This window comes from Phlebotomus papatasi, chromosome 2 (assembly GCF_024763615.1).
Source record: "Phlebotomus papatasi isolate M1 chromosome 2, Ppap_2.1, whole genome shotgun sequence".
In the NCBI taxonomy this organism is placed as follows: Eukaryota; Metazoa; Arthropoda; class Insecta; order Diptera; family Psychodidae; genus Phlebotomus; species Phlebotomus papatasi.
This window is the reverse complement of record NC_077223.1, coordinates 82,309,308-82,329,538: the sequence shown is the minus strand read 5'-3', so window position 1 is coordinate 82,329,538 and position 20,231 is coordinate 82,309,308. Positions and strand designations below refer to the sequence as shown.

The 20,231-nt window shown below is 33.0% G+C and overlaps 1 long non-coding RNA gene across 1 annotated transcript; it reads right to left on the bottom strand.

The window, feature by feature from the left end:
• Nucleotides 1-485: 485 nt before the first annotated feature.
• On the bottom strand, nucleotides 486-1,806 carry LOC129804693 (uncharacterized). Its single transcript, XR_008752014.1, has 2 exons — nucleotides 1,459-1,806; nucleotides 486-848 (listed from the first exon to the last, which is right to left on the bottom strand). It is a non-coding gene; the product is annotated as an uncharacterized LOC129804693 (long non-coding RNA).
• Between the last annotated feature and the right edge of the window lie 18,425 nt (nucleotides 1,807-20,231).

Genomic DNA, 20,231 nt, shown 5'->3' with positions numbered 1-20,231 from the left:
CCCTGAAGGTGTATTCGAATCGGCTTTAAAATGATAAAAAATGAGATAACAGTGATTTTATTATATTTAAAGACGAATACAGAATTTATTTGTAATAATTTATTGTAATAGGTAATTTATTATAACTTACCTGTATTTTATGAAGCACTGGTAAGTTTTTAGTGGATTATTTTATTTCACTTCTCAATCTTATACAGTGAGCTGTTCAATATTCGGCTGATTGAGACCGAAAATAAAAAATAAAAATCTATGCGAGAGAACGGAGATTTCTTTTTTACTTTGTCATGTGTTTGACAGCTGTCATCCAATTATCGGAAAGCCAAATATCGGAGAATTACATGTGTATGCTTGATACTTTACTTCAACTGATAACCTCAGTCAATATATCAGTTCTTCCGGGTTTTGCGACAGTGCTACCAAACCAACTAACGATATAACAACTACTGTTATTAGATTTTGTATTGAAAGTAAGAAAAATTAGCAGTGGAAGTGAAAATATTATTTCAGAGCATACTTTATTTCCAATAAAGAATAATAAATTGCCATATGTCTTCGAAAAATAGGTAAAGATGATTCTTTTTAAAACTTTACTACATTATTAAAGTTTACTTTTTGTCATTTTGGTCACCACAGATACATGGTGTACATGAGACACTGGTAAGCTGATCGAACCAATTATTTTTAATCTGTATAGGTTGAGCGCTGAATTTAACTGATGAGCCAAGGGAAGAAATGACATTTAATGCGTTTGTTGAAAAATCACCAGGGGATGAAACTAAAGCAGGACCTTGTACGTTCAAATTTATACTTGTTGCAATTTGAGCAGTATTACTGCAAGAACTAATGATCTAGTTCAAATATAATAAAAAATAAATAAATTTTAAATTAAATTAAAAAAATAAGTAAACAACTTATTAGATTACATTAAGTTATGCAATTGTAAGTAATGTAGCAGTATATAATTAAATTTGGTGAGTCAAATTTTAAATTTTTGAGTAGTAAGAAACGTTTATAATATATTGATTCTGACATGGGTCTTATTTATTACATTATGGCGTCTAAACACTAGAAGAAATTTTCGTTAAAAATGCCTTTTTTTTAATTGATTCTAGTGTGTAGAGGCCTAAGTCTAGGATGATCGTAGCGATAATGAAAAACATTTCTTCCTTTGTTAAAACTTGATTCACGATTACACTGCCTTAAATGTTTGAAAGTGGATGATAAAGCTGAACAAATAAAGGGGAAGTATTTCAAGTATCGCACAAACTTTGGTTTAAAACTCGCGTATTTTTTAATATTCTTTTAATTAAATACATATACATTAAATAAATATGGAAAAAATTTAAGCGTTCGAAGCCAGAGTATGTGCGAAATCTGAAAGACTTCTCTTTGATCGATTACTGATCAAAATCGATATTCTTCTAGTCATATCCTGCATTTTCTACATTTGATACTTACTTGACAAACGTCATACAAGCATGTGTTTAAAAAGCGTCCATCATCTTGGTTACAATTTTCACAGCAAATTGCTATGGCTCTATTACAACATTCATTTTCCCCTCGCTGAGTTTCCGGATCGTATAGATTGTTACAGTGAGTTTGCATACTTTCAGTACTGACACAACTTGAGCTAGTTTGTCCTTGTCCTAAGGATTTTCCCGCAAAATAAGATATTACAACGAAAAAGTACACTTTCCACAATATTATCATTTTCACTTGGATCTTTATTTTTTTCCGTGCAAGTGATGATTTCGCAATTTTCTCCACACGTTTGATATTATCCACATAGGAACATGTCTATTTATAGTAAGAAATCCGCAAAGAATTGTTAAATTTGTGTAGCAATATATTAGTCAGGACAAGTTCGTGATGGTGATGGGTTACAGAATATAATAAACATTTTTTATCACGACAAAGTGAGTTAAAATGATAAGCAGTTAACCGATTTGAGATGGTCTATGTTTGAGTACACCAACAGTACTAAATAATTTAAATGTCTTAAGTCTCCGCAGGCTTTTAGATTAAAAAAAATTTAATGAAATCAACATTCATATGCCTTTCTTTCTCAAATGTTTTGCTATGTTCGTCCCTTTCTTCGGCGCTCAATTGAACCACGTTGTGATGTTTAAAAGAAAAAGAAGAAGAATGTGTAAGGGCGGGATAAATAATGCAAAATGTTTGAGAACGAGGAGATGTGAATTTCGATTTCATGAATTTTTTAGACTTTTAGACCAGGAAAATTGCTTGAAACAAAAGCTGCATCGGTTTCTTTATCAAACGTATTGTTCATATCTGTTTCACTTTTAAGCACTCTTTTTCTTCTTCTCATGATTATCGAAACAAATTCAATTTATATTTCAGTGTTAAAAACTGTGATAGAGATAGGGTAAATTTACCAATTTTCGGTATAGTTGCATGTAAGCGCCAAAGTGTTAAGTTTGAAATGTAGGGGAAAGTGCCAATGTTTCGTACGATCCCAAACTTCTTAATGACTAAATTTTTAAAATTTCCCTTAGTTTTTAAAATATGGTTGGGATCGTACACGTACGAAACATGGACACTGGACACTTTCCCCGATATTTTTAGTACAAGGTGAATTTTTTTCATTACTTCATTTTAAGGAGTGATTCTTGGGACATTGTAGATAGTTTATCGTCTTTGTTTTCTCTAAAATCATTCTCAATACATTTTGAAATTAATAAAAATATAGACATAGCTTTGGGTATATTTCGGCCACCTTGATTCTCATAGTTCCTTACCTTTCCGGTATTCTTCTAAAGTATTTTTTACATGATTTCGTTCGTCGAAGCGACATTTTTATGTTTTCGAGCATTGTATATTCTGTAGAGTACACAGAAAAGAAGTGGGCAAAATTGCAAGCTGGCCGAAATTTGATACAGTTACCCTATCCAATATGTTTGAGGAAGAAATTGATGGAAATTTTGTAAAATGTAGTTGATTTAAAAGGTGTCGGGAGCATTTAAATCAATGTTAAGCCTTATTCGTATTATCGGACAAATTTGAAATGTCGATTTTTGTTTTTTTGAATTTTTTGACATTTCTAGAATTGAAAGTTTGCGATGATATTTTATAAGCAGATTAGTTTTCAACTGAGAATAGGGGAAAGTGGGGCACTTCTGAATTGGGGCCGCTTTGAAATTGGGCTTTTTTATCTCCTATTTTTAAATGAAACAGGTTTTTATCATGTTATGCAGTAGACTCTCTCAAATTCGGGCATTTAGGAGTGAAATGTCACCCGAAAGAAATTCGGGCGATAAACTTTTAGAAATACAACGGTTCCTCTATACGCCTCCTTTTCTTTCATTTCTCCTGTTCTTATATGAAATGTGTAAGCGAGATTGAAAAAGAGAACGGTTCACCGTAGGATAGACAGAGAGATACCAGTATTATACCGCAAATATATACATTTTAATGCATTTTATTTTCAATAAATTATTGTGAATAAACGAATTAAGATAGAAAATTCAAACTAAAAAGATATGAAAGAATATTAAATTCACTCACTTTTAGGCATAGTAGGGGAAAGTGCCCATGCTTGATACGATCCAAGCTTAATAATAACTATTTATTTTCTATGTTAATCAATAGTTATGACTTATCGCAATATATTTCAATAGGTGGTGCTAAGCCTCACATTTCCTAAAAAAGATTAGGATCCTAGCTCTTTTTTCCTAGTTTCACGAAGCAAAAATCAAAAATAGGTCCAAAACTGTAATTTTGATACATGATATTTTATAAGTATTTCTTAATTAATGTCGCTGTTCAGGAAAACTACTATCATAGGCACATAGAGGGTTCATCAGTATTAATATTTATGTAAAAATATTTTTAAATGGGGACACTGTTTTTGTGGGTGGTGACAAATTCATAAATTCTACCTGTGTCCATCCTATATTTTAAAAAGGGTCCATGAATGATGATTTAATTGTGGCAACTCTATCATTAGATGTGATTCTTTCATAATTACACCTATTGTAATCCGCCAATTTTATCGACAATTGACATAGCCTTCATCCCTGTTGCCTGAATTTTAAGGTTGCAGAGTGACATTTTCATGGACTCAAAGTGAAAAAATGGTTTTCGCTAGCGCCCTAATGTCATAAAAACATGGCTTAGAAAAATTACATAAAAGTGATTTTAAAACTAATAACCAGTCGTACAAACGATTTAAGCTGATAGATTAGAGTTCCGTCTAAATATTGATGTGCAATTTCTTGTATCCGGTGAAATTTTCACAGTAAAAATGGGCCTTCGAATAGTCGAATCAATTATTATACAGGAAGGCCCAGAACCCAACTTGTATAAAAGTCGCCACTGAATTTTCATTTTCTTCTTGAGGAAAATCTAAGGATTTCCAGGAACTATGTGAGGTAGGACTATGAACCTAATAAGTGAGACATTTTTTTGTCATAGTGGAAGAATCGCTTCGGTTTGTGTGTTAATCAGAAAAAAATCACAAACCTTGGACATCATTTTACAGTATCAAGCATGGTCACTTTCCCCTAGTTGGAATATAAAATGTTCTATATAAATGAGAGAATTATTATAAGATGGAAAAAACACAGAAAAATGCACAAATTGGGTGTCCTTGTTCAAAAAATCTTTAAAAAATATACTTTATGTTCATCGTAGGTTCTTGATACATTCACAAGAGTTATAGAGGATGAAATTACGCGTCATTTTCACACAGAGTTTTTACAACCCAATTTAAATTAAAAGTATACCTAAAATTTAACGGTCTTTGTGTTAATACATCCTAAAATGAATAAGTATTTAAAAGCAAAATGAATTCATAGACTATTCGAAGATTATATACATAATTTTAATTAATTTATTTTCATGGCCGAAATTACACTCAAAGTGGCCGGAATTAGAAGCTGGCCGAAATTTGGCACAGTTCCCCTATTGTTGAAGACCAAAATCATTTAGTTTAGGTTTTCATTGACTAATGACCTCCTGCTTGTGCTGATGGTAATTAACAAATAATCCCATATGGGTTCATTTAAACTGGAGCACCAAAACACGTGTAATTGAATTGGCAATAATAAGAAATTCATTTCGTTCTTTTGAAAAAAAATTGTTTACAACTCAATTTAACAACTTTGAACTTGATTATTGCACGATTTTCGTGTATTTTTTTGTGCAAAACGTGGATCCTATTGTGCAAAAAAGCGACTTTTCTCCCGAAACAACCTTGCTAATTAATTTTTTTTTCAGACAGTAAATCGTCAAATTGCTGTAACAAACAACTTTCGTCACATTTTTTGCTTTAAAATACTTCGAAAATTTCATCGAAATAATTTATTGGGCTATAAAAGTCGCAAAAGTGAGAAAGATTTTTGTTTTGCCTCATTTTTAATGGGGCAAATGTTAAAGCGCCTCTCTCTCCTGATTACCATCAGGAAGAAATTTAATAAGGATGTTGAGGTAATTAGTGTGTGTTGCCTCTAATTTCTTCCCATCAACTCACCAATTAGGCGCTTCTCTTGGTGGTGTCCTGGGCAAAATTGGAGGAGCCGCCAAATGGGACATCAGAGAGTGATTATTGATGCCACATATTAATGATTTGGGGAAGCGTAAAATAAAAGAAAAGTGAGACAAACCATGTTATTAGTTGTTTCACCTTAATAATAGGGTTTGGCCGTTTTTTTTCATCCTTAAGACCCTTCCCAGGCTCTAATGCGGCGGACGATGAAAGGCCTTCTTCTGAAGATGTCTTTGCAGCAAAAACCAGCAATATTTTCTGCCACTTTAGTCCTCTCTCTGTGGAGGTAATTGTTTGGTACCTGCAATAGGACAAGAGTCCATCTATTTTGCGGTGAAATCCTCCAAAAAGACAACGGCTAGAAATTTTCGGGGAGGAGGCTCCGAAGAAAAATGACTGAGAAATTGATGAACAAGTTGTTGATATTTGGCGGTGTTTTGATCAAGACTCTATGATGTGATCGTGCCGCTTATTTATGGGATCAAAAGTTTCGACCACCCAATAGACTTCTCTTAAAAAAGCCAATCTCTCGCTGGTGTCTCACTCCCCGTGGTGGGAATTTGACAGTTTCCCGGGCATTAATAACATCTTTATGGGGAGTTTCAACGGTTTGTTGTCGATTTACCGTGAATTATTTGACCAAAACTCACAACGGCACCAAACACTGAAACAAAAGGCATGGAAAAGAAGAGAAGACCTTTTCTGATAAGCGTAACTTTGTTTTCGAATATTATACTTATATTGGTAATCTCCAAACTTAGTAAACTCCACTCGAAAATTATTTTAGGCCAAGCCCCTTTTGAGAGTCTTGACCAATTAAAGATGAAATATTTATATTTTAAACTTGTAGTGAGAAAATATAATATAATGCAGTCATGAGCATGATACAGCTACAACTGTGGGTGGGGCTTCAAATGCAAGGCCTCTAAACAATTAAGCCACGCCTCCTTTAGAATTAATTAGTTTACCTAATTATACTAAATATTATCTGATAATTCAAGATAAATTTATTCATTGAAAATACGTAGGAAAAGGTAAACTGATGATGGAACTCCCCTTTTGAAGCCCCGCCCACTTGTTTTCACTATCCCCTTCAAGAGTGCATAAATATAATTAATTTTATTATTATTTTATTTTATCAAATATTAAAAATTTATACTTTATTTGGATGTTCTTGGTTAAGAAGACAAAGCTTCCAATAATCTTTTAGTGCAATAATGCAAAATTAGGATTAAAGAATGATATAGTATTTCATGTAGAATTTCGTAATTTTTGTAATTTAGAAATTTGTAATACATTTAAAATAAAACAATACTGACATTGGAACAATTATAGAAAATTCATATCTAAGAATAAGCCATGTATATGGCTTATGCCCTAGGCACACTTATGACTTAAGCTGAGAGACAGCTTAACGTAATTATAATCAAAATAATTATTAGCTTGGTTAGTGAGAAACAAAGGGGAATTTAGTCAAATCATTATTTTGATTACAATTACGTTAAGCCGTCTCTCGGCTTAAGTCGTAAGTGTGTCTAGGGCATTATAGTGGGTCCCGGTCGAAATTCCGAAAGCCAAAATCCCGGAAGCCAAAATCCCGAAAGCCAAAATCCCGAACGCCAAAATCCCGAAAGCCACAATCCCGAATGGGCCAAAATCCCGAAAGCCAAAATCCATAATTCTTAAAAGTGTCATAGCTACTCCCATGATTGCACCCGCACTTGCTGGAGGCAAAGGGAAATTTTCTGTGTCTTGGAAAATTATTCTAAACATTTTCCCCCATATAATTTCATCCCTTTCAGGATTTTGAACATTCTGGATTTTGGCTTTCGGGATTTCGGCCTTTTCGGGATTTTGGCGTTCGGGATTTTGGCTTTCGGGATTTTGGCTGCCACCGGATCCATTAGATAAAAAAATAGTAGAATGGTTTGTTATTTGGGATTTCGAAATATTCAGAAACTGGGCTAAACCTTTAGTCTGAAACCCATATTACTGTAAGCTCATTTAGGCATAGGCTTTTTTCGGTGAGTATGAAGTATACTGAACATTCGCAGTTGGAGCTTGCTCACCACTCGGACAAAATGAGAAGTAGAAAATTCTTTTCCTTGGCTTTCGAAATCGATCTTCACAGAAAAACATATTTTGTAAAATTGTTCGTAAATGTTTGTGAAATCTAATGGCAGATTTACGAAATGCTCGTGAATCGTATAACCCAAAACAAGTTCGTAAAATTTTGTACTTTTTTCACAAACATTGTTCGTAAAATGATCGTTTGACGAACATTTTTTGTACTTTTACAAACATTTGTTCGTAAATGTTCGTAAACACACAAAAAAATGTTTCTAGAATTTTGTCATTTGTTCGTAAATTTTTGTTTGTCTGTCGATGTAGTAAATATTTAAGTTCAAATATGGCGAATTTTTAAATTCTCAAATTCATAATTGATTTTATTTATTATTTATACTTCCAATTTTTTTTAAGCAAAACCCTTTTGGCAAAAAAAAACTACAATACTCATTCGTAATATATTTCATTAAAGCGAAAAATATTTCTCATTGGTATTGTCAGAAAAATTACTTAAATTTCTAGGCTATTTTTGTCCCTATCGTTCATAGAAGCACAAAATACACCGAATCAGACACTGTTGGACTTTGCAAGGTTAGATGTAAGACTTATCATTGATTATGTTTCTCGGTTTAATTTTTATTCTGGATTTTCAATCCGTAAAAAGTATCTCCTCGTTAAAGGGTTAAGCAGTCTTTAGACTAAAGGGGTGGCCAAGTTCCCGAAGGAGTCAAAATTCTAATATGCAACTAATTTCATTGGATTTTCAGAATCTAATGGATCATTTCGACGGCTCAGAATATAAAACGAATTAGTTGCGAATGACCAACTTTATTTAACAAGATTTTACATGCTGAGTATAGAATTTTTAAGATTTAAAATCCCTATAACTTTGGGAATTATCAGCTTTACGGTAGAAAAAAATTAATTTTGCCAAAAATCGACTTATTAGACTTTATTGTGACAAGTCTATTTGCCCTCAATACTCCAATCCTGAATCAAGATTTTCCGAAAATCTTGATTGCTAAAAAACAGAGAAATGAGGTTATATGGCTAAGTCTTTAGTCTGAAGCTCGAATTAGGCTAGTTTACTTAAGCTTAAAGTGGGTTTTACAATTTTAAAAATTATCATCGAATTTTTAAATACTTTTTTACAGAATTTCTGTGGTAGGAGGATTTTGGATTATGGTTTTCGAAAAATATTAAAAATAATTATTTTCATTTTTAAATTTTTTTCTATGAAATTTGCATTCATTCGTCCATCTCCGTCTTAGTTAACTCGTTCACTTCGGGATAAAACGATGGAATCGTTCTTAACTCGTCTTTCACGATAATAAAGCTTGAGAGCTGTTGTGACTGATACTAGATACAGGAATCGGAAAAGTTTCATTCACTTTTAACCGGTCGCAGGTCCAGAACATCGAGGTTAGCAGCTCAAAATTGTTGATCCTAGGTCACTTCAGTAAGATGTTCGCGGTCAATTTCAAGGCGCCACAAGGCAAGATTCTGAAATTGCCTGACCCGTCTCTTTTCTCTTTATCTACTTTTCTCAGGAATTTAATTCCGAAAAAAATATTTTATAAAATTAGAGACATTTTCAAAAATAAAGAAAAATTTATAAATTAATAAATTTAGTAGATTCGATATCTGATAAAATAAAAGACACAGAAAAAAAATAAACGCAACACATTGCTACTCGTATCGTACCTCAAATTTCACTTTTTATATGTCGTTGTTTTTTTTTTAAAGAAATGTAGGTGTTCATGGAGTTTATGACATTTTTTTAAATAAAGGAACTTCAAAATATGTAAGGATAATACAATATTGCATGCATGTATTTGAACATTTGAGTAACTTTTTCAAATGTGTCAAGAAACTTTTGGCCGATTAAAAATGATCAACTTTTGGAAGACAATTATTTTTGATATGAAATAAAATTAGTTAATATTTTGAAATGCTTGAATGACATCTATGGATTACAATGAAAAATTTAAATATATAATTTTTTTTAAATCAGTCTTACACATGATTTCTCGTATGTAACTTTGTCGAGAAACTTTTGACTGTAAGGACTTCAAGACTTTAACGATCGAGAGTCAGCAAATGCGATGGGGTCGTTGTAAATTGTAAGTCTATATTGCAAACCGTTTGATCTTTATGTACCATTGAAGTATTCAACTTATGATCTTAAGTTCGTTTTAACTGACCCTACTCTTCCTAAAATTAACCATAAGTTCCTCTGCTGTGATTTCTAACAGTGCACCTCCCATGTAGTGTCGGCAGATTCTGTGAGGGTGCAAAAGGAGCAACATAATCTCAATTAGTGCGAATGTGAGCTAAATAGGTGTTGGTTTTTCGATTTTCCACACAATCCAATTGCCACGATGGGTTTCTTTGCGGTCGTCTCATCATGGTTTTTTTCCTCCTAAACCGCACACCCAAAATGACCTTTTGATTCCTATGTCTCTGTGGTGATTTCTGGTGATTCTCTCCTCATCCTTCCCACCTACCAATTCCATTCCGGATAGTCTCTGACTTTCTGGGCTCTTGTAAATTTAATTTGGCCTGGCCAATCATTTTGCAAGCGGGTGGCAGAGGGAGAGATCTTTGATGTTGCGCCACAAAATTACAAGATTGCCCATAAGATCCCTTGATGGTTAAACAACTAAAGAACTCCATGATTTTCTGTTTGTTCGCCAAAATCACTCTTTTGACCCTGGATGATCATTTGTTTTTACAAATGATGCTGATGAGAGCAATAAATTTTGTCAGTAATCAACAAGATTGCAAGATAATTGAGTCGTATTTTGGGCAAGAGAAGCTATACAGAGAATTCAGTGGGTGGTGAGATTATTTCATAAATAATAATCACACGAGGCAGTTTTTTTCTTTCTTTTTATAAGATAACCACCGCAACACTTTAATGCTTTCGGCACTTGCAGGTAAATAAATCCTCCGAAATTACCATATTTTCTTCATGTGCTCGTTGGAACACAAAAAAACGAAATGGTCTATCTTGAGAGTATTTCACGTTTGAATTCTTTTGGTAATTTAACATGGTTCAAGCCATCTGCCAATATTGAATCTGAGGATTTTCTCGATCATGATCATCAATTGCCGTGATCGCTAGAGCGTCAAGTGGCTAAAATTGTAATAATTGAAAATAATCGAGAAGGAAAGATTTTGTACTTCGGAGAGTGCTAAATTGATTGGATAAGTTTGCTTTTGAATTTTACCAGTAATTCTTGATTTTATCTTTGAGTTATTTGATGTACTATGTAAGTAAGTAGTATGCATGGACTTTACCGGAATTCCCAAAGGGAAAAATTAAAAATCATAAGCGTAAACTTATTACTGCAAAATGGTTTAAACAATATTTGCTCGAATTTCGAAATATTTCTGTTAACAATTGTCAAAAATTGACAAGGTAATAAACTGTACAATAATTTATCAACTTCTTTGGCACCTTTTCAGTGTTATTATGCAAATTTTCAAGACTTTACGAAAAAATTCAATACTTATGGCGCTGGCACACCTTTTCAATTGAGTGAAATTCAATTGATTGAAATTTTACCTCTCACTCTTTCAAACTGAAATCAGATAGAGTTGTCTCTTTCTACCAAATGAAATTTAAAATTGAAATTGAAATTCCAATTTCCATTTGAAAGAAAAGAGACAGCAATATCTGATTTCAGTTGAAAGAGTAAGAGGTAAAATTTCAAACCATTAAATTTCATTAAATTGAAAAGGTGTGCCTGCACCATTAATATTCGTAATTCAGTTCAAATTTTCGAATATCAACGACTATGTGCTAATAACCCGGCGCTATCCTCTAATTGTAACAGTTTTAGACAACAACTCTCACTCTAAACAAACGGATGATGGTTTAGTTTAGTAGTTTATGTAGTTTAGATAGGTTTGTAGTTTGTGGATCACCTCAGAAAAAATCAAGATGGCACCTTTAAAGATCATTATTTATCTCTTAAGATTATTTTTTTCAAATTTTCTGTCAAGTGTTTTAATTCGATATTAGCAAATATGGTACTATTTGGAAGGTTTTGAAATCCTTTTCAGCATGTATATCTATGCTGACTTGTTTTCTGAAAACAATATTTCAATTTTGAATTTTGATTAATTCTTCCAGATTTTGGATTAAGTTAATTTATATGTGTATGTATTTAAAGAGCATTAAAAAATGTGGTGTCGGAAAATGTAGCATATCTAACAGAATATCTGCTTTGCGAAAGGGTTGTCAGGTTATAAACGTAGTTTATGGCTTAAAATTTTAAGTAAAATAATAAATAAAATAGAAATAATAAATAATAAATAACATTTAAATAAAAGAGAATTTAGGTTTGGTTTTAGAAAATATAATGTGTTTTTAAAGTAATAAAAAGTTTTTTGTAATAACGATATTTTAAATTAAAACTGCAAAAAGGGAAAAGTTAGTTCAGGTCCCGATTAAAATTCTGAAATCTGAACTCGTGAACGTCAAAATCGCTTAAAGTCCAAAGTCCTGAAAAACAAAACCCCGAAACGCTTAAATCCTGAACGCCGAAATCCCGAAATGGTCAAAGTCCCGAAAACCAAAATACAGAAAGCCCCAAATCCCGAAAGCTCAAAATCGAAAGCAAAAAATTCGGAATGGGGCAAAAATTCTGAAATCTAAAATTCCGAATGGCTGTAACTACCGATTTTGGTGAATTATTAGTTTCACTTGCTGGAATGAAAGGGAAATTTTGATTATTTTGAGAAATTATTCATTTGTAATTCATTTTTATAGATTCGTTTGTAAATGGGAAATTTTCTGTTTCGGGATATTATTAGTTTAGCTTGCAAAGGCAAAGGATTTTTTTTGTTTTGGTATATTATTAGTTTTGTTTACTCAGGCAAAGGAAAACTGTTTGTATTTGAGAAATTTAGAAGTTTCAATTTAATTCAATTCAATTCAATTTATTTAATCTTTAAATCAAAAGATTGAATTAATTGAATTGAAATTGAGTTTCACTTGCTGGAGCTAAAGGTTTTTTTTTATTTTGGGAAATTTACAAGTTTCACTTGCTGGAGCAAAGAACCGTTTTAGGAAAAGGGACATTTTCATTGTTCTAGGACAATATTAATTTTTATTGTTGGGACAAAAGGAGATTTTCAGAGCCTGTTAAAGATAATAGGCCATTTGGGATTTTGGCTTCTGGAGTTTTGTTTATTTCGGGTTTTTTTCCTATTAGTCAATTTAGCTTTTGGAACTTTGGTCTTCAGTCAGGTTTATAGCTGTCACTGTATGAGAAACATCAATATTTTATATTTAGTCGTATGGATCAGCAATTGTCGTAACTTCCTAATTTCCTTATCCTGTATCTATAATTAAAACTGTGAACCTTCTTATTTAAGTTATGAGTATTGTTATTATTTTTCACAAATTAGAGTTTCATACCGGTTTTAGAAAACAATACTTCGAGATTTATAACTTTGAGAATTTCTAAAATTCAATGACAATTCGAGATGATATTTTTTATCAAATGTATTCGAAAATTGTTAACCCATTTGGCGTTTGATCTTGATCATGATCCTCTATTCATACGAAATCCGAATCCTTCAAACTTCGATCTGAAGTCGAAGTCTTGGATTGTTTTGAAAGTTTTTGTATTTGACTTAGTTGTAGGTTCTTATTAGCGCAACACCGGCGCTACTGTTCTCTTGTTTTGGAGTACATTCAGTAATTTGTAGACTTTTACCTTTTTTTTTACTGAAGAATGCAATCAGTTAAATAGAATCGGAGCTATCGTCATCTGAGTATCAAATATTCCAAAAACGGTTTTGACTAGGTGACGGGCAAAAAAACATGCTAAAATTAAAATAATAAACTCAAACTTACAATGACTTAGAAATTTTTATTCTTCTGATGTTAATCGCTTTGGTCTTCTTTAGAAAAAAAAAGTAATTGTAAAATTAAAAAAAAAAACATTGGAACTCGTCACTTACACTTCAGCAAATTCCATTTGAGTTGTAAAACTAAAATAAATTTTATTGATGAAACTCAAGGTATTCGATAAATTATTTTCTCCGTGATCAAGTCCGGTGATTCGGAAGATTTCACGTGATAAAAATCCACATGAAGTGGAATAAGGGAGAATAGGAGCAGAAAAGAGTTCTGGGACAATGATTTTATTGACCAATATAACCTGTAACAGGGCAGCAATTCATCATTTCGCGTCTTATTACTTGAGAATTCCAAATTGTACATAAATAACATAATGAAAATTCATTGTTTACTCTCATTCCCTCCATGGTCCCTCATCTCCAGCTTCAAATGGTAAAACGTGGCGTTTAATTGCAAGCAAGAAACACACGATAATAATTATGTTACGAGAATGTAAAAAGAGATTCATCATGCTTTGGTGATTTTTATGGATTTTGAAACAAATATAATTTTATGGCAAACACTTTTAATTAGGAAAAAAATTATTATTTTTTTGACTTGCATTTTCATCACTTCATTGTTGAAATAAAAAAAAAGTTCTCTTTTTTTATTGCATTTCATAAATAGTTGGTGCGAGAACTTCCAAGTATTCGCTTTTCGTGAGAATATTTTGCAAAATGAATATTTGTGATATTAATAACAATCCCAAATACCCCCAAAAGCATTTTCCCTTTCCACATTGACTTTTGGACTCCATTTGGAATTAAGTGGTCAACCTGTTGGTGGAACATTTTTCGCATTATTCGCGTATGTTCACGGAAAATCAATGAAATTTCCTAATTTGTTCTTAAGGCTCTTTTTTCTTTGGGACATTTTGGGTCGAAGACTAAATGTTTTGCACAGTGGGCTAAAAAATTGCATTCCGTAAGATAAATTTCAATTATTGCCATTGTAATTGACACTCATGCGAATTTAAAGGCAATATCGAAGTCACTGATTAATGTCAATAAAATTTTATTGATTAACCAATTACCCACCAATTCTCTGGACTTTTTTGCTGCTCTCTCCATCTGACCACAAGAAATGCTAAATTACCTGATTTTCAGATTATTACACTACTGATGTAAATAAATAACTTATTTTTCTAAATTGTATGCAAAATGTTTTTATTCAGCTATCGTTTTTTTTACAAAATTTGTCGCTCTGACTTCAATCAGAAATCAACTTTTTTTATGCTTTACTCGTATTTAGACAAAAAGGTAATTGATTGAGAAATAAAATAAAAGCTTGAGAACTGAAAATTGAGAACAGTTACCAGCGCCACTCGCGGGAGAAATCAGTGCCCTCGTGCGGAGGGAAAAGTTATTACGATAGTGAATTTTTAGTGAATCAAAAATATTTTTGATTACGTTCTCTCGAGATGTTAAAGTGAAAATTACTAGAATAAGGTAAAGTGCCTTCGAGTCGACCGGTTCCTCGACTTGACCGGTGGTCAATATTTGAATATTTGATGGTGAATTCCTATATAAGTGTCACTGATTCGTATTTATTTATGGAAGAATTGACCTATTAATGTTAGATCATACGCCAAATATTAGTGCAAATATAAATAAATTGAATAAATAACTCTACTGGTAGAATTGAGGATCCGGTCGACTTGAGGACACTTTACCCTATATTGAAATAATGTATGGAAATAGCCGCTTATATCTGCTTTAAATATCCATTCGTTTAAAAAATTAAAGTGAGCAAAAGTGCAAAGTCGTAGGAAAAATAATTTTATCTTTTGACGTTCAACATTCAACTACCAGTTGTTATAAGAAAATTCTAGCAGTTTTGACATTTTTTTGTTACGTTATGATATTTCCTTATCCTCAGATTCTAGCAGTCATGGTATTTTATTTTTTTGCAAAAAAGGTTATAATATGTACATTTGTTTTTTTTCATAATGTGAAAAATATCTAATAATTGCTAAGTTTTATGACCAAATTCTAGCAGTATTTTTATTTGTGTCAGCTTGTGTTATCCCCGTTATCCCATATCATGTTGCTTTCTTTTGTCATTTGTTGTTTTACTTATTTTATTTGTAGTATGACAAAACTGAAGTAATTCCTTTCCTTGAAATTATTCCCCAATTATCGTTGGCTATTAGGTATAAATTCTAGCAGTTTTGATGTATGCTTTATTTTTTAGAAGTTTACAGAATGAGTTACTTTCCTTCACACTTCTTGCCTAATTTAAATTCATATTTAATTATAAATTTATAGCTGTAGTTTATCTATTTTGGAATCGGTCTAGTATTCAACTTTTATTTTGTTTCACTAAGTTCTAGCAGTTTCCATAAAATTTAAACATTTTAGCCTAATTTATAGGTTAAAGAAGAGTTGTTAGTACTTAGGAAAATATTTACAGTAAAAATTCATTTTAGGCTGTGAAAGAATTTTAACAGAACGAATAGAATTTGTTCTTCTGGTCCAGTTAATGCAGAACTAATAGGGGGTATCTTCGATATTCATAATCGAAAAAGTTGTCACACTAAAAGGAAAGCAGTAAAGAAAAGCACCTTTTTCAGTGGTCCATATCACTAAATATCGGCCCATATCGGTCACCATGTAATGTCCAAGCAGGGGCCCATCAAGCCTAATAAAAAGTGAAACCTTTTTTTCACTTTTCCTTGTAAAAATTTTGCAGGTATTGCACTGCGACTTAAACAAATTTGCTCGTAGTTCTTGTATAATTTTGGCGAACATTATGAAATATGTATTTTTAGATAGCTTTTAATGCACGATTTCGAAATATATGAGACTGGTAAGTCAGTAGTTCTCTTTAGGAAAAAACTTGCCAATAGTCTTCAGTGTCTCTATGCAAAAACGTATGGAAAAATGAAATGTCGAGAGGCCCCTGGTCCAAGTTTGGCAGGACAGCTCCACCATTGCTTTAAAAAAAATGATTCTTTGCCCCTGTCAGTTAAAATTTCATTCGGTACTCCATAATGAAGAATAAAATTTAGTCCATATCGGTTCATATGGTCCATATCGGTTGACATCGGTCCATATCGGTCATATCGTGACCGAAAGCGCTGGGCTAGACCAAAAAAAGTATCTTCCTCTTAAGGTGACAATTTCTTCGCTGATGAATGCCAAAGATAATCCCCTATCAGGAAAATTGCGCCAGTTCTCATTGTTCAGTTGATAAAGCTAATACACAGAAAAAAATATTTCGTGAAATTGTTCGTTAATGTTTGTGCATTCCTATTGGGAACTTACGAAATGATCGTAAATCGTATAACCCACACACAAGTTCGTAAAAGTTTGTGCTTTGCCCACAAAAATTGTACTTAAAACGATCATTTAACGAGCATTTTTTGTACCTTTACATACATTTGTTCGTAAATATTCGTAAATACACAAAAAAGTTCGTTAAATTTTGTCATTTGTTCGTAAATTTTTGCCAAACGAACAAAATTCTACGAACTAATATCTAGCTATATGGAAAGGTTTTCAGGTTTTGTACACACTCTGGCTTCGAACATTTCATAGTATTTCCATTTTCGTGAATGAATCTCTCTTATCTATCACATATTTTTAAGAGTTAGTCTTCAGTCACATGTTTTTTGCAAAAAAAAGGTTAGATTCATTAAAGGAATATGGAAAAAATATGAAGTGTTCGAAACCAAAGTCTGTGCGAAGCCTAAAAGCCTTTTCCTACAGTTCAAATTTTGCCTTGGGTTTGATTCAGTAAGGAATATAAGGAAAAATTGAATGGTACGAAGCTTTTGACATCCGAAGTTTCAAAAGTACTTTTTTTTGCATTCGCTTAAAATAAATTATTCTAGTCTTCTTGTGATTTATTTTATTACCCGGTATAAATTCAGTGTAAATAAATCAATATATCTGGATAAATATATATATCAGATCGGAAAAAAAGACTTGCACTTATTCAGTTGGTGCCATTCTTTAAAGAAATTTGTTGGAGAAAATGTGTAACATGGCTTTTATCGGTGTAATTTTCGAATTCTCCGAAAAGATAACAAAAGCAAAGAGTGGAGGCACTTTTTTATGTGGGGAGCCTCAATGGACCAAGGAGTTTGAAAGTGAAAGATCGAGAGAGAAAGAATGATGTGAATGAGGAGCTCCAAATACAACAAATAAAAAACCGCGCCAAAAGTGATCGCGAGTGATCGTGCACTTAAATGATGTATTTTGTGGCCCAGAGAAGTTCCTCTTACCTCAAACATTTATTCCCCCCTCCGTGTTTTGTTTGATGTATACAACCCCGAGACGTGCGATCAAAGATCGCGATCATTTTTGGCTGCTTCTTAAGAATCTCGAATCGATTAAGTGAGATTTCAGATATTTTGCTATAATTATGCGATCTTGCAAGAATGCTCAAAAAAGGGCTCCTTCTTTTCTTGGACCATTTGCGTCTTTTCGATCCTGGATGCAAGTGATCTTGTCCCGGATTGCATGCAGCTCGATCACTCGCAATCTTCTTCTCGGTGGCTCTTGCAAACACGAGACTTTTTTAAACATTTTTTTTTTCTAAAAAAGACCATCAACCCTTCCATCGATCGCGGCCCGTGCTTTCTGCAATTTCACAATCACTTTTCTATACCAATTTTGGGGATATTCTGGCCCTAAAATTGCCCTGGCAAAATTTCAATCTCTGTATCAAATGGAAGTCTTGCGTTCGGAGCCAGGTGTCTGGTCTAAGGTTCATATGGCCAGCCTCTATCTCGCTCTCTCGTCAGGTATTTATCCTGAGTCTCGCGGTTTTTAAGGTACAAATTTTCATCATTTGACGGTAACAAAAACTCAAAATTGTAAATGATCGATGGGTGTTTTTAGTTTGTTGCAGGAGCTTCCATATTCTGTCTCAAGTGTCCGTGGTATGAAAAAAAAATTAAAGAAAAAGAGATTTGTAACAGTGAGTCGATGCACTTGAGACACGCGAAAGTCATATTCATTTGTGTGGTTAAACTTGCGCCACATCTTTTGCCAAAGATACCGCAAGAGACACACGATTACTCGACAATTTGGGAGTTTCGCATGAAAAATTGGAATTCACAAAAATTTACCGCTTGACTTTTCTTCTTATTTCCAAAAAGTGTTCCTTACCCTTTAATTAAAATAACAAAATTTGTATAAATCAATCTGCTTTTTACTTCATGTTCATGGGGATTATAAAGTGAGACTTGTTTACTTGCCTGGAATCTTTTCTTCTCACGGAGGTGGTATTTAATCTTCATTGCTAGCTCCGCCCATATTTGATTGTAAGTCACGCGTCACGCCCATTTCATGAGCTACAACTAACTGATCTTACAATATCTGGATCTTTAATATGTGATTATTCGAAAGAGTAATATCTGTTAGCAAATCAATCAATATGTATCATTTTGGAGAGGGTTCTGTATTTTACCAAACTAAAATAGGCCACGCCTCTTTGCAAGAAATATGTTATAATTCTTTATGTCACGCAAATTTAGAGAGAAAGTTTATTTGATAGGAGAGTGTGGAATAGTTTCACGCAGGTCAACAAATTTTTAGAACTCTTTTACGAATTGATAATAAACTGATTTCGTCCATGTAGCTTTATTGTACGCATTAAGAACACCAAAATAGAAGTTTAACTAGATAAAAGGGCTGGGGCAATAAACTGTTAACCAGTCGCGGTACTGTTTGCTTGCTTTCCCATCTGTTACCAACATATGAGACAAACGGTAATAGATACTGATTTTAATTCGTCAGCGGCTACCGTTCTTATTGAATAAGTAACATTGAAAACTGTAATACTTTTCTTTTTAAACGGATTTTTGTGATTGGTGAATTTCTTACCCGGCATATAGAAATGCAAAACTAAAATTAATTACCCATGTTTAAACGGGTGCCGACCAAAATTTCGAAAGCCAGAATCCTAAAACTCGAAATCCTGAAGGACCAAAATTCCGAATGGGCTAAAATCCCGAACGGGTTCAAATCCCGAAAAACCGAAATCTCGAATGAGTCTAAATACCGAATGGGTTTAAATTCCAAAAAGCCAAAATCTCGATGAGACAAAATCTCAAATATGTCGAAATTCCAAATGGATCGAAATCTCGAATAGCCAGAATCCCGAAAGCCAAAATCCTGAAAAGACAAAATCCCGAATGGGTCGAAATTCCCAATTGGTTGAAATTTCGAAAAGCCAGAATCGCGAAAGCCAAAACTCCGAAAGTCAAAATCCCGAATGGGTCAAAATTTCGAAAAGCCAGAATCTCGAAAACCAAAACCCTGAAGAGACAAAATCCCGAAGAAACAAAATTTCGAATGGGTTGAAATCCCGAAAATCTGAAATCTCGAATTAGTCGAAATACCGAATGGGTTTAAATTCCAAAAAGCCAAAATGATGAAAGCCAAAAACTCGATGAGACAAAATCTCAAATAGGTCGAAATTCCAAATGGATCAAAATTTCTAAAAGCCAGAATCCCGAAAGCCAAAATCCTGAAAAGACAAAATCCCGAATGGGTTGAAATTCCCAATTGGTTGAAATTTCGAAAAGCCAGAATCGCGAAAGCCAAAATTCCGAAAGTCAAAATCCCGAATGGGTCAAAATTTCGAAAAGCCAGAATCTCGAAAACCAAAACCCTGAAGAGACAAAATCCCGAAGAAACAAAATTTCGAATGGGTTGAAATCCCGAAAATCTGAAATTTCGAATTAGTCGAAATACCGAATGGGTTTAAATTCCAAAAAGCCAAAATGAT